The sequence below is a fragment of the Pseudophryne corroboree genome, chromosome 3 (assembly GCF_028390025.1).
Source record: "Pseudophryne corroboree isolate aPseCor3 chromosome 3, aPseCor3.hap2, whole genome shotgun sequence".
Classification (NCBI taxonomy): Eukaryota; Metazoa; Chordata; class Amphibia; order Anura; family Myobatrachidae; genus Pseudophryne; species Pseudophryne corroboree.
The window spans coordinates 546,019,936-546,035,172 of NC_086446.1; the positions used below are offsets into that span (position 1 = coordinate 546,019,936).

The 15,237-nt window shown below is 48.0% G+C and overlaps 1 protein-coding gene and 1 long non-coding RNA gene across 4 annotated transcripts in view; one reads left to right on the forward strand and one right to left on the reverse strand.

Annotated features, from left to right (window-relative positions):
• Positions 1–10,297, reverse strand: part of CCDC57 (coiled-coil domain containing 57) — a 289,296-nt gene extending 278,999 nt beyond the window's left edge. The window contains exon 1 of one of the 3 annotated variants that reach the window (XM_063961241.1): positions 9,990–10,297. The gene's annotated coding sequence lies outside the window, so the exon portion shown is untranslated. The remainder of the gene's footprint in view (positions 1–9,989) is intronic. The other 2 variants (XM_063961240.1, XM_063961242.1) reach the window with 2 other exon arrangements.
• Positions 1–15,237, forward strand: part of LOC135056288 (uncharacterized) — a 78,996-nt gene that overhangs the window by 10,662 nt on the left and 53,097 nt on the right. The gene's annotated exons all lie outside the window — the stretch shown is intronic.

Below are 15,237 nucleotides of genomic sequence, written 5' to 3' on the forward strand. Positions count from 1 at the left end.
TAGTGCCACCTTTTTAGACAAACGTGTGAGCGCTTTATCCACCCTAGGGGGAGTTTCCCAACGTGACCTATCCTCTGGCGAGAAAGGGAACGCCATTAGTAATTTTTTTGAAATCACCAATTTTTTATCGGGGAAAGCCCACGCTTCTTCACACACTTCATTTAATTCTTCAGATGGGGGAAAAACTATTGGTAGTTTTTTCTCCCCAAACATAATACCCTTTTTTGAGGTACCTGGGTTTATATCAGAAATGTGTAATACCTCTTTCATTGCCTCAATCATGCAACGAATGGCCCTAGTGGACATTAAATTTGACTCATCGTCGTCGACACTAGTATCAGTATCCGTGTCGACATCTGTGTCTGCCATCTGAGGTAGTGGGCGTTTCAGAGCCCCTGATGGCCTTTGAAGTGTCTGGGCAGGCACGAGCTGAGAAGCCGGCTGTCCCGCATTTGGCATGTCGTCAAATTTTTTATGTAAGGAGTCGACACGTGCACGTAATTCCTTCCATAAATCCATCCACTCAGGTGTCTGCCCCGCAGGGGGTGACATCACATTTATAGGCATCTGCTCCGCCTCCACATAAGCCTCCTCATCAAACATGTCGACACAGCCGTACCGACACACCGCACACACACAGGGAATGCTCTTAAAGGAGACAGGACCCACAAAAGCCCTTTGGGGAGACAGAGAGAGAGTATGCCAGCACACACCAGAGCGCTATATAATGCAGGGACTAACTGAATTATGTCCCCTTATAGCTGCTATAAGTTATAGTGCGCCTAAATTTAGTGCCCCCCCTCTCTTTTTTACCCTTTCTGTAGTGTAGACTGCAGGGGAGAGTCAGGGAGCTTCCTTCCAGCGGAACTGTGAGGGAGAAATGGCGCCAGTGTGCTGAGGGAGATGGCTCCGCCCCTTTTTCGGATGACTTTTCTCCCGCTTTTTTCTGTATTCTGGCAGGGGTAATTACCACATATATAGCCTCTGGGGCTATATATTGTGGTTATTTTGCCAGCCAAGGTGTTTTTATTGCTGCTCAGGGCGCGGCGCCCCCCCCCCCCCCCAGCGCCCTGCACCCTCAGTGACCAGAGTGTGAAGTGTGTATGAGGAGCAATGGCGCACAGCTGCAGTGCTGTGCGCTACCTTGGTGAAGACTGAAGTCTTCTGCCGCCGATTTTCCGGACCATCTTCTTGCTTCTGGCTCTGTAAGGGGGACGGCGGCGCGGCTCCGGGAACGAACACCAAGGACGGGTCCTGCGGTCGATCCCTCTGGAGCTAATGGTGTCCAGTAGCCTAAGAAGCCCAAGCTAGCTGCAAGCAGGTAGGTTCGCTTCTTCTCCCCTCAGTCCCTCGTTGCAGTGAGCCTGTTGCCAGCAGGTCTCACTGTAAAATAAAAAACCTAACATATACTTTCTTTCTAGGAGCTCAGGAGAGCCCCTAGTGTGCATCCAGCTCGGCCGGGCACAGAAATCTAACTGAGGTCTGGAGGAGGGGCATAGAGGGAGGAGCCAGTGCACACCAGATAGTACTAAATCTTTCTTATAGAGTGCCCAGTCTCCTGCGGAGCCCGTCTATTCCCCATGGTCCTTACGGAGTCCCCAGCATCCACTAGGACGTCAGAGAAAATAAGAATTTACTTACCGATAATTCTATTTCTCGGAGTCCGTAGTGGATGCTGGGGTTCCTGAAAGGACCATGGGGAATAGCGGCTCCGCAGGAGACAGGGCACAAAAAAGTAAAGCTTTTACCAGATCAGGTGGTGTGCACTGGCTCCTCCCCCTATGACCCTCCTCCAGACTCCAGTTAGGTACTGTGCCCGGACGAGCGTACACAATAAGGGAGGCAATTTGAATCCCGGGTAAGACTCATACCAGCCACACCAATCACACCGTACAACTTGTGATCTAAACCCAGTTAACAGTATGATAACAGAAAGAGCCTCTTAAAGATGGCTCCTTAACAATATAACCCGAATTTGTTAACAATAACTATGTACAGTATTGCAGATAATCCGCACTTGGGATGGGCGCCCAGCATCCACTACGGACTCCGAGAAATAGAATTATCGGTAAGTAAATTCTTATTTTCTCTATCGTCCTAAGTGGATGCTGGGGTTCCTGAAAGGACCATGGGGATTATACCAAAGCTCCCAAACGGGCGGGAGAGTGCGGATGACTCTGCAGCACCGAATGAGAGAATTCCAAGTCCTCTTTTGCCAGGGTATCAAATTTGTAGAATTTTACAAACGTGTTTTCCCCCGACCACGTAGCTGCTCGGCAGAATTGTAATGCCGAGACCCCTCGGGCAGCCGCCCAAGATGAGCCCACCTTCCTTGTGGAATGGTCCTTAACAGATTTAGGCTGTGGCAGGCCTGCCACAGAATGAGCAAGTTGAATTGTGTTACAAATCCAACGAGCAATCGTCTGCTTAGAAGCAGGGGCACCCAACTTGTTGGGTGCATATAGTATCAACAGCGAGTCAGATTTTCTGACTTCAGCCGTCCTTGAAATGTATATTTTTAAGGCTCTGACAACGTCCAACAACTTGGAGTCCTCCAAGTCGCCAGAGGCCGCAGGCACCACAATAGGTTGGTTCAGGTGAAACGCTGATACCACCTTAGGGAGAAAATGCGGACGAGTCCTCAGTTCTGCCCTATCCGAATGGAAGATTAGATAAGGGCTTTTATAAGATAAAGCCGCCAATTCAGATACTCTCCTGGCGGAAGCCAGGGCCAGTAACATAGTCACTTTCCATGTGAGATATTTAAAATCCACCTTTTTCAATGGTTCAAACCAATGGGATTTGAGGAAATCTAAAACTACATTTAGATCCCACGGTGCCACCGGAGGCACCACAGGAGGCTGTATATGCAGTACTCCTTTAACAAAAGTCTGTACCTCAGGAACTGAGGCCAATTCTTTTTGGAAGAATATTGACAGGGCCGAAATTTGAACCTTAATAGATCTCAATTTGAGACCCCTAGACAATCCTGATTGTAGGAAATGTAGGAAACGACCCAGTTGAACTTCCTCCGTCGGAACACTCCGATCCTCGCACCACGCGACATATTTTCGCCAAATGCGGTGATAATGTTTCGCGGTGACTTCCTTCCTTGCCTTAATCAAGGTAGGAATGACTTCTTCTGGAATGCCTTTCCCTTTTAGGATCTGGCGTTCAACCGCCATGCCGTCAAACGCAGCCGCGGTAAGTCTTGAAAGAGACAGGGACCCTGTTGTAGCAGGTCCCTTCTCAGAAGTAGAGGGCACGGGTCGTCCGTGACCAACTCTTGAAGTTCCGGGTACCAAGTCCTTCTTGGCCAATCCGGAGCCACTAGTATTTTTTACTCCTCCTCACCGTATAATCTTCAATACCTTTGGTATGAGAGGCAGAGGAGGAAACACATATACTGATTTGTACACCCAAGGTGTTACCAGTGCGTCCACAGCTATTGCCTGTGGATCTCTTGACCTGGCGCAATACTTGTCCAGTTTCTTGTTGAGGCGAGACGCCATCATGTCTACCATTGGTCTTTCCCAACAGTTTATTAGCATGTGGAAGACTTCTGGATGAAGACCCCCCTCTCCCGGGTGTATATCGTGTCTGCTGAGGAAGTCTGCTTCCCAGTTGTCCACGCCCGGGAAGAACACTGCTGACAGTGCTATTACGTGATTCTCCGCCCAGCGAAGAATCTTGGCAGCTTCTGCCATTGCACTCCTGCTTCTTGTGCCGCCCTGTCTGTTTACATGGGCGACCGCCGTGATGTTGTCCGACTGAATCAACACCGGTTTTCCTTGCAGGAGTGGTTCCGCCTGGCTTAGAGCATTTTAGATTGCTCTTAGTACCAGAATGTTTATGTGAATAGACTTTTCCAGGTTCGTCCATACCCCCTGGAAGTTTCTTCCTTGTGTGACTGCACCCCAACCTCTCAGGCTGGCGTCCGTGGTCACCAGGATCAAATCCTGTATGCCGAATCTGCGGCCCTCCAATAGATGAGCCTTTTGCAACCACCACAGAAGATATACCCTTGTCCTTGGCGACAGGGTTATTCGCAGGTGCATCTGAGGATGCGACCCTGACCATTTGTCCAACAGATCCCTTTGGAAAATTCTTGCATGGAATCTGCCGAATGGAATTGCTTCGTAAAAAGCCACCATTTTTCCCAGGACTCTTGTGCATTGATGTACAGACACCTTTCCTGGTTTTAGGAGGTTCCTGACAGGTCGGATAACTCCTTGGCTTTTTCCTCGGGAAGAAAAACCTTTTTCTGAACCGTGTCCAGAATCATCCCTAGGAACAGCAGACGTATCGTCGGAAAACAGCTGCGATTCTTGGAATATTTAGAATCCAGTCGTGCCGTCGAAGAACTACTTTAGATAGTGCTCTTCCGACCTCCAACTGTTCTCTGGAACTTGCCCTTTTTAGGTCGTGCAAGTAAGGGATAATTTAGATGCCTTTTTTCTTTGAAGAAACATCTTGTCGGCCATTACCTTGGTAAAAAGGCCCGGGGTGCCGTGGATAATTCAAACGGCATCGTCTGAAACTGATATTGACAGTTCTGTACCACGAACCAGAGGTACCCTTGATGAGAAGGACAAATTTTGGACATGGAGGTAATCCTTGATGTCCAGGGACACCATATAGTCCCCTTTTTTCCGGTTCGCTATCACTGCTCTGAGTGACTTTATCTCGATTTGAACCTTTTATGTAAGTGTTCAAAACATTTTAGATTTAGACTATGTGTCACCAAGCCGTCTGGCTTCAGTACCACAATATAGTGTGGAAAAATAATACCCTTTTCCTTGTCGTAGGAGGGGTACTTTGATTATCACCTGCTGGATATACAGCTTGTGAATTGTTTCCAATGCTGCCTCCCTGTCGGAGGGAGCCGTTGGTAAAGCAGACTTCAGGAAGCTGCGAGGAGAAGATGTCTCGACTCTCCAATCTTTACCCCTGGGATAATACTCGTACGATCTAGGGGTCAACTTGCGAGTGATCCCACTGCGCCCTGAGACTCTTGAGACTACCCCCCCACCTTGAGTCCGCTTGCACGGCCCCAGCGTCATGCTGAGGACTTGGCAGACGCGGTGGAGGGCTTCTTCCTGGGAAAGGGCTGCCTGCTGCAGTCTACTTCCCTTACCTCTATGTCTGGGCAGATATGACTGGCCTTTTGCCTGCATGCCCTCATGGGAAAGGAAAGATTGAGGCTGAAAAGACGGTGTCTTTTTTAGCTGAGATGTAACTTGGGGTAAAAAAGGTTGGATTTCCCAGCTGTTGCTGTGGTCCCCAGGTCCGATGGACCGACCCCCAAATAACTCCTTCCCTTTATACAGCAATACTTCCATCTGCCGTATGGGATCTGTATCACCTGACCACTGTCGTGTCCCTGACATCTTCTGGGAGATGTGGACAACGCACTTATCTTGATGCCAGAGAGCAAATATCCCTCTGTGCCTCTCACATACATATATATAGAATGCATCCTATTAAATGCTCTACATGAATAAAATATTTTCAGTCAGGGAATCCGACCAAGCCAACCCAGCACTGCATCTCCAGGCTGATGGCGATCGCTGGTCGCAGTATAACCACCGTATGTGTGTATATACTTTTTAGGATATTTTTCCAGCTTCCTATCAGCTGGCTCCTTGAGGGCGGCCGTATCTGGAGACGGTAACGCCACTTGATAAGCGTGTGAGCGCCTTATCACCCTAAGGGGTGTTTCCCAACGTACCCTAATTTCTGGCGGGAAAGGGTATAACGCCAATATTTGCTATCGGGGTAACCCTACGCATCATCACACACTTCATTTTATTTTATCTGATTCAGGAAAAACTACAGGTAGTTTTTTCACTCCCACATAATACCCTTTCTTGTGGTACTTGTAGTATCAGAAACACGTAACACCTCCTTCATTGCCCTTAACGTGTGGCCCTAATGAGAAATACGTTTGTTTATTCACCGTCGACACTGTATTCAGTGTCCGTGTCTGTGTCTGTGTCGACCGACTGAGGTAAATGGGCGTTTTTAAAACCCCTGACGGTGTTTCTGAGACGCCTGGACCGGTCCTAATAGATTGTCGGCCGTCTCATGTCGTCAACCGACCTTGCAGCGTGTTGACATTCTCACGTAATTCTCTAAATAAGCCATCCATTCCGGTGTCGACTCCCTAGAGAGTGACATCACCATTACAGGCAATTTCTCCGCCTCCTCACCAACATCGTCCTCATACATGTCGACACACACGTACCGACACACAGCACACACACCGGGAATGCTCTGACAGAGGACAGGACCCACTAGCCCTTTGGGGAGACAGAGGGAGAGTCTGCCAGCACACACCAAAAACGCTATAATTATATAGGGACAACCTTATATAAGTGTTTCTCCCTTATAGCATCTTTTATATATATACAATATCGCCAAAATCAGTGCCCCCCCTCTCTGTTTTAACCCTGTTTCTGTAGTGCAGTGCAGGGGAGAGCCTGGGAGCCTTCTCTCCAGCTTTTCTGTGAGAGAAAATGGCGCTGTGTGCTGAGGAGATAGGCCCCGCCCCTTTTTCGGCGGCCTCGTCTCCCGCTATTTTTGAAGTTAGGCAGGGGTTAAATATCTCCATATAGCCTCTGTGGGCTATATGTGAGGTATTTTTTGCCTCTAACAAGGTTTTTATTTGCCTCTCAGAGCGCCCCCCCCAGCGCTCTGCACCCTCAGTGACTGTTGTGTGAAGTGTGCTGAGAGGAAAATGGCGCACAGCTGCAGTGCTGTGCGCTACCTTTATGAAGACTCAGGAGTCTTCAGCCGCCGATTTTGGACCTCTTCTCTCTTCAGCGTCTGCAAGGGGGCCGGCGGCGCGGCTCCGGTAACCATCCAGGCTGTACCTGTGATCGTCCCTCTGGAGCTAGTGTCCAGTAGCCAAGCAGCAAATCCACTCTGCACGCAGGTGAGTTCACTACTTCTCCCCTAAGTCCCTCGTTGCAGTGATCCTGTTGCCAGCAGGACTCACTGTAAAGTAAAAAACCTAAGCTAAACTTTCTCTAAGCAGCTCTTTAGGAGAGCCACCTAGATTGCACCCTTCTCGTTCGGGCACAAAATCTAACTGGAGTCTGGAGGAGGGTCATAGGGGGAGGAGCCAGTGCACACCACCTGATCTGGTAAAAGCTTTACTTTTTTGTGCCCTGTCTCCTGCGGAGCCGCTATTCCCCATGGTCCTTTCAGGAACCCCAGCATCCACTTAGGACGATAGAGAAATTACACTAATGAAATACTGAATAAAGTGAATTTTAAAAACAAAGGCTCGCTACCTGTGTTGTATCTCTTATTTATTCAATTTGGTTATGTCTTACTACGGATCTGAATGCTCTAGGGTGATTAATCAACGGTCTATATACAATGTAATAGTGAGACTATAATCAGTCTAATAAATGTATTATCTAGACAATTCTCGTGTTGATACCCAGAGATTAATTCAAAATGCTGTGTGATTACCACTAGGAGTATAACATTGATTGATTCCCATACAGTATAATGTAAAATTAAACTGATGTGGCACCTAGACTGAGTGCCGCTGTTATACTGTTTATAGCAATAAATCCATATATAGTTCCTAAGTAAATCACCTTTATTGACACAATCAAAAGTTAATGTTTGCGGGTTTACTCAGTATAGTATCCATTCTCCAGAAGATGCATTTATTGTAGATAGATAAGTTTGTTATTGCTAAACAGAGTCACTAAATGTTTTACAACAATTTAAGCTCTTATCCAGTGATCATATGATATCTGTAATACTGGTGTTATTGCACACTATTTGTTATAGCAACCCTTCAGTAATAGCTTTATAGTCCTTCCCCCTGCTATACAATACTGGTCCCACCCGTAACAAGGCCACATGCCTGCAATGCCAACTCAGCTGCCCCCTCGAACTTGGGGCAAGCAGAAAGTTGGTAAACCTTACAGAACGGTCAGGGCTACTGTCCATTAATACATTGCCCCCAAATTTTGGCGTGCTATCTTATAGAAAGCAGTGCCGATAATGACGGGCACATAGCATCCCTGTCACAGGGCACACTTCTCCTTTATACATGGTGGAGAAGCAGTATCCGTACATATCACGGCACAGATACCGCTTCTCCCCCATAACGCCACTTCTTACATCCACCCCACAGTGGGGGTCATTCCGACCAAATCGCACGCTGCACTTCTTCGTAGCGGTGCGATCGGGTCGTAACTGCGCACGCGCGTCGTTGCCTGGTGATGGCTGACGCCGGGAACGAGGAAAGCGGTCGTAGATTGACAGGAGGAAGGCGTGTCGGGGCGTCAACTGACCTTTTTCCGGGAGTGGTCCAGCGAACGCAGGCGTGTCCAGGCGTTTTGAGGGCGGATGTCTGACGTCAAATCCGGGACCTGCATCGCTGGATCCATTGCAAATGGTAAGTAAGTATAGGGCTGGTCTTGTTTTGCTAGAAACTCTTTTAGCATAGCAGGGCTGTACAAGCGTTCGCATCCCTGTTATGCTAAAATACACTCCCCCGTAGGCAGCGTCAGGTTGATCGCAGGAGCAGCAAAAAGTTGCTACGTGCGATCAACTTAGAATGACCCCCAGTATCTCATAGTCAGACGCAGAAACTGCACCTGCCATAGAGATGGGGTAAGTTTTCATGGTGCACATAAAAGACACACAGAGAGGCTGAAAGACGCTGCAACTGCAAGTGTGTATCTCAGTTTTGTAGACTTGGCCGCAGCACTGGTATAAGATACAGCTGCAGCTGTGTGCAACTCTAAATGTGGCCCAATATGACACAAAGTTCCTTATATATTGTATACTGTACAATGGTGGTAATTCAGAGTTGATCGCAGCAGAAAATTTGTTAGCAGTTGGCCAAAACAACGTGCACTGCAGGAGGGGTGGCAGATATAACATGTGCAGAGAGAGTTAGATTTGGGTGGGTTATGTTGTTTCTGTGCAGGGTAAATACTGGCTGCTCTATTTTTACACTGCAATTTAGCTTTCAGTTTGAACACACCCCACCCAAATCTAAAGGCCCATACACACTTGACGATAAAATGAGCGACGTCGTTCATTTCAGCCCTCATCAACGACGTCGCTCATTATATCGTCAAGTGTGTATGCATCCAACGACCACCGATGCGCGGCCCCGCGGGACGTTAACGACCCTCGCTTATCTGTGGAGCATGTATGCTCAATTTCCACTATGGTCGTTACCGACCAGAGACATCATTGAATGTGTATGGTGTGAACGACCAACGACCAAGCCACTGTTCACCAGCCCTGTTCCCAGCTCATTATTTTAATAAACTCTTCAGCTTGGATGCTTCAACGATGAATGGTCTTTGGTCTTTGGTCGTTAGTAGTGTGTATGCTCATGTCGTTTGCTCAGCTGTTCAAGGGAAGTTCAAGGGAAGTCGTTAACGACGTGAGCATCGTCAAGTGTGTATGGGCCTTAACTCTCTCTGCACATGTTATATCTGCCGCCGCCGCCGCCCCCCTCCCAAAAGCCGTGCACATGGTTTTGGCCAACTGATAACAAATTTTCTGCTGCGATCAACTATGAATTACCCCCATGAGGCACAATGAGCAAAAACCTAGATGTGCAAGATGACTATACAATTAAGTATTCTGTTACTTTCTGCTGAACATAGTGGAGAAATTCGTTAGATTTACTTTTGCACAACATATCTACAAATTGTAGTTTACTAAATATATGAACATATATAGGTGGAATTCAATTGTTTGAAAAGTCGGTTGGGTGTCTGGTTTTTATTTTCTGTCTATTAGATAGGAAAAAACAGACACCCAAAAGACTTTTCAAACAATTGAATTCCCCCCATAAAGTCTATAAACAAATCTCTACACGCTGTCAGAGAACATCAATCTAGGGGCCTGATAGCAGGTATCAGTTGCAGACAGAGCTATAGTGTATGTATCTATTAGAACACCCAACAGTACATACGGTCACTATTACGTGTCCTCACCTCCGCAGACAGCGTTTCCGCAGTTTTAAAGAAGCCGCTCTAATCGCTGATACAATTCCTGTCTAGGATTCTAGGCTGAACCAGGCCTCGTCTCTATAGCAACCATAGCTCCAACTCCGGCCTGGCCGCTACTGCGGGTCGCGTCTCCATAGCAACTACAACTCCAATCCGGGTCTCGCTGCTGCACACAGCCTCCTCACCGTAGCACTCATCGCGCTCGTAGGGTGCACTCAGAACAGATTCCCCGATAGCCTAAACAACAGTTCCGAGGCATATCTTTACCCTGTCTACATGTAGTAGCAGGAGCTCGCTCACAGGATGTTGTTAATGGCAGGCTGAAATACACGTTCTAGGGAAAGAGGCATGGGTTTTGTTTTTTAAATAGAACATCATGGGGTCTATGTACTAAGCCTTGCAGAGAGATAAAGTGGAGGGAGGGGTGTACTACGATCAGAGGCGTAACTAGGGTAGGGCGAGTGGGGCACGTGCCCTGGGCGCCTTGGCAGGCCCAGAAGGGGGGGGGGAGCACGGCCAGGGCATCGTGCCACACTCGCCCCCGTCACACCGCAATGTGAGGGGAGGAGTGCGCAGCGTCTCTCCCTCCCCTTACCGCTGCTGCCAGCACCAGCAGTGCTGCGTGTGTCCGGTCTCCGGCGGCGTTAGCCAATCAGAGCTTGCGGACCGGCTCCTGATTGGCTGCCGGTCCGCGAGCTCTGATTGGCTAGCGAACCAGCGCCACATAGCCGCCGCCGGAGACCTGGAGCGGTGAGGGGCAGGAGAGGCTGCGTTATCCTCCCCTCACATAGCACGGCCACGGGAAGAAGCGGTGAGTGGGTGGGGGGGGGGCATGTATCTGGCACTGGGGCATTTAACTGGCACTGTGGGGCATGTATCTGGCACAGTGGGGCATGTAACTGGCACAGTGGGGCATGTAACTGGCACTGTGGGGCAATGTAACTGGCACTGTGGGGCATGTATCTGGCACTGTGGGGCAATGTAACTGGCACTGTGGGGCATGTATCTGGCACTGTGGGGCAATGTAACTGGCACTGTGGGGCATGTATCTGGCACTGTGGTGCAATGTATCTGGCACTGTGGGGCATTGTAACTGGCACTGTGGGGCATGTATCTGGCACTGTGGGGCATGTATCTGGCACTGTGGGGCATTGTAACTGGCACTGTGGGGCATTTTCAGTGGCCACACCCCTTATGGCACGTGGCCACACCCCTTGAGTGTGGCCATGCCCATTTTTTCGCCACGCGCGCACATACTTCTTTTGGTTTTTTTTTGTTTTTTTGGGGGGGGGGGTGGGGAAGGGGGCGCCACTCTTCATCTTGCCCTGGGCTCAGAAAACCCTAGTTACACCTCTGACTACGATATATCGGTGGTCGGGATCCACATAAAAATCGGTACAAATTAGAAAAGAGGGCGTGGCCACGGGTAAAAGGTTTTCCTATACTTTCAATGGAAGTTTGGAGAGCCAAAAGTCGATACAGACTAAAAAAAAAAAGGTACAGTTGGAGGATATGATACCGGCGCCGGGATCCCGACCGCCGGAATGCCGGCACTGGGCTGAGCGCAAAAGAGCCCCTTGCGGGATCGCTGCGCTCGCCATGTTGCGGGCACGGTGGCGCCACGGTATTTATTCTCCCTCCAGGGGTGTCGTGGACACCCCAAGAGGGAGAATAGTTGTCGGTATCCCGTCGGTCAGGATTCCGGCGCTGGTCTGTAGAGCGCCTGGATCCCGACAGCCGGGATATCGAGTGCCTCCCAGAGGGAGCTAAAGTACCAACCGACCAAATATAATTTTTCAAACATACTATAACATGGCAGTTAGGAGCTGATAGGCTGGTACTTTCGCTCCCGTCACGTTATCTCTCTCCAGATAGACCCCCATGTTTGAAATTTGCTTGGTTTCCAAAGAATCTTTCCCCAGTCCAAATATATTAGCAGAAACTTAGGGGGTCATTCCGACCTGATCGCATGCTGCAGTTGTTAGCAGCGCAGCGATAAGGTCGGAACTGTGCCCGCGCTGTTTTAGCACAGCTACGATCAACTCGGAATGACCCCCTTAGTTTGTAGGCTACAGTGAGCTAACAATGGTGTGAAGGGGCTCATCAGATATCGACTGGGGCAATTTGCAGACGATTGTGCAAATGGGTGTGGTTCATTAGGTCTACATGAGTTAGGTCGACATACATTGGGTAGACCATGTTTGGTCGACAAGATCACTAGGTCAACATGTTCATTAGGTCGACATATGCTAGGTTCAAATGGAAAAAGGTCGACATAAGTTTTTTTTACTTAATTTGGTGTAGTTTTCTTCGAAAAGTGACGGGGAACCCCAATTTCTCATACGTCCTAGAGGATGCTGGGGTCACTTCAAGAATCATGGGGTATAGACGCGATCTGCAGGAGACATGGGCACTTTAACTTTCATATGGTGTGACCTGGCTCCTCCCTCTATGCCCCTCCTCCAGACTCCAGTTTAGAATCTGTGCCCAGTGAGACTGGATGCACTCTGAGGAGCTCTACTGAGTTTCTCTGAAAAGACTTTATGTTAGGTTTTTTATTTTCAGGGGGGCTGCTGGCAACAGTCTCCCTGCTTCGTGGGACTTAGGGGAGAGAAGTCAGACCTACTTCTAGTGAGTTTAAAGGCTCTGCTTCTTTGGTTATAGGACACCATTAGCTCCTGAGGGTTTGAAACACTAGGTATGCCTAGGGGTTCATTCCCAGAGCCCGCCGTCATCCCCCTTTCAGAGCCAGAAGTCAGAAGACAGGTGAGTAGAAGAAGAAAATGCTCCCACACACATCGGCACTGTAGGGTGCAGGGCGCGGGGGGGGGGGGGGGGGGCGCCCTGGGCAGCATATAAATCCTCATATGTGACTGGTAAAGATTGGTATGAGTGCCTGGGCACTAAATCCTGACCCCCGCCAGTATAAATATAATGAAAAATAGCGGGGCTGAAGCGTGCCATTAAGGGGGCGTGGCTTAGCCCTCATAGCTCTCATCAGCGCCATTTTCTCTCCACAGAGTTGTAGAGACGCTGGTCCTTCCTCACACATATCAGAGTGAAAAACGGGGGGGGGGGGGGGGGCACAGTTGTTTTGGTGCAATATGAGTTAGTTATAAAAGCGCTACAGGTCTGATTATATAAAAGTTTTCAGAACCGGGATTGAGCGCTGGGTTGTGAGCTGGAAAACTACATCTGTGTCTCCCTGACAGACTTTACTGTGGGTCTGTCCACTATATGCCCGGTGTGTCGGTGGGTGTTTGGTACACGTGTGTCGGCATGTCTGAGGCTGAGTGATCTTCCCACAAACGGCTGTGGGAGTGACCCTGTCAGCACCGCCGACTCCTGATGGGGCTTGGTACATGTGTGTTAACATGTCAGTGGCTGAATGTTTTTTTCCCAAGAGGAAAATATAGTGGGGACACAGTCGTGTGTGGGTGGCCCTGTCGGCACCACTGATATCTGACTGGGTAAAATTTGGCATGATAATGTGATGCATATCAGAAAGGCTCTATATATGGATGTATGTATATATATATATATATATATATATATATAAACACAATAGTATCTTTATCTCGCGCCAACCTGGGAGCAGCACAACGGGAGAGATCTTTGTTGGGAGACCTCAAAAGCATACAGGAAAAACACAAAATTCCCAAGTGCGCTAAAGTGAAACATATATTTTCCTTCCTCAGTAAGTCTCACAGAATAGATCCTGGGAGAGATTTGGCTGTATGTGGAAGTCACTTCCACATACAGCCAAATCCTTCTGAGAAGGATCATCATTTATGCTCCAATCAGGAGCCCCGATATAAGAGCTCCATCTACTAAGTCTCGATATAGGAGATTTTGATTAATTTTACATTTGAGGTTATGACCCTTTATATATAAACTCATCAAGAGCTAATTGGTTCTTTTTCCCATATTTGTTACCCCCTGATGAAGTCGATAAGACGAAACGCGTTGGGTTTGTCAGTCAGAAAATCGCAACCTAATTTGTGAAGATACTCCCTTTCGAGCTCACACCTTGTAAAAGGTCCCCAGATTTAAACATCCTCCAGTCTACATTCCTTCGAACACTAGAAGAATTGTGTAATTACGTTTCACTTTAGCGCACTTGGGAATTTTGTGTTTTTCTTATATATATATATATATATATATATATATATATATAGTAAGGTTGCAAAAATCTGTGTCCCAGACACAGACGTAGAAATATCTATGGAAGATCATAGCTATATTTTCCTCAGACCCCTGGGGGTCTCAAAACAGATTATTTTGCCCAGTTATTACTCCCTGATATCGACATGGATACTGTTTCCTATGTCGACCATAATGTTTCCTGATTAGATCCACAAAAAATAATAAAGAGAGCATTCAGTATATGATTAGTGCAAATTAAGGACGTATTAACGTCACTGAGGACACTGCTGTTACTGACAAAAGGGTCTATATATGGGTGTATATATATATATATATATATATATATATATATACATTTAGAATGAATGCTGAGGTAACATTCCTCCTTCTCATGTGCTGAGCGCTCTGTGTGAGAAAGTCTAGGTCAGCCCTGACAAGATGGTTTCAAATCCTCAAGTGGATTCCGATTGTTTATTCTTTTCCCGCCGCGGACAGAATAAAGTGTGAGTCACCCCCTGTTCTGCACGGGGCCCTGTCACAAATCCAGCGGATCGTATACAGGAAGATATGTTATTTTTCTGGTTATGTGTCCACGCGTACGTTGGATAGACCTGCCATTACATGCGCATGGGGGAGTAGTAGTATTCAAAAATTGGTCAGATGACTTGTCATCCAATATAGATACCCTCCTTACGTTGGGTCATATCAAGAACACTGCAGCATACTTTCGTGAGACTACAAAGGATATAGGACTATTGGGTTCACAGGCCAATTCCATGGCGGTCTCGGTTAGGAGGGCGTTGTGTATTCACCAATGTAATGCTAATGCTGACTCCGAGAAGAAATAGAGTCTCTGCCCTATGAAGGTGAAGCCTGGTTTGGTGATGGCCTAGTTAATTTGATCTCGACAGCTGCCGCTGGTAAGTCTACCTTCTTGCCCTATGTTCCCTCACAACGGATGATGACGCATTATTGTCGGTTGCAGTCATCTCGGCCCAATAGATACAGATTCCCTTTTCTTTGCAGATAGAGGAGGGAGAAAAGGGAAGAGGTCCGCAACCTCTTCAAGATCACAGGAGTAGACATC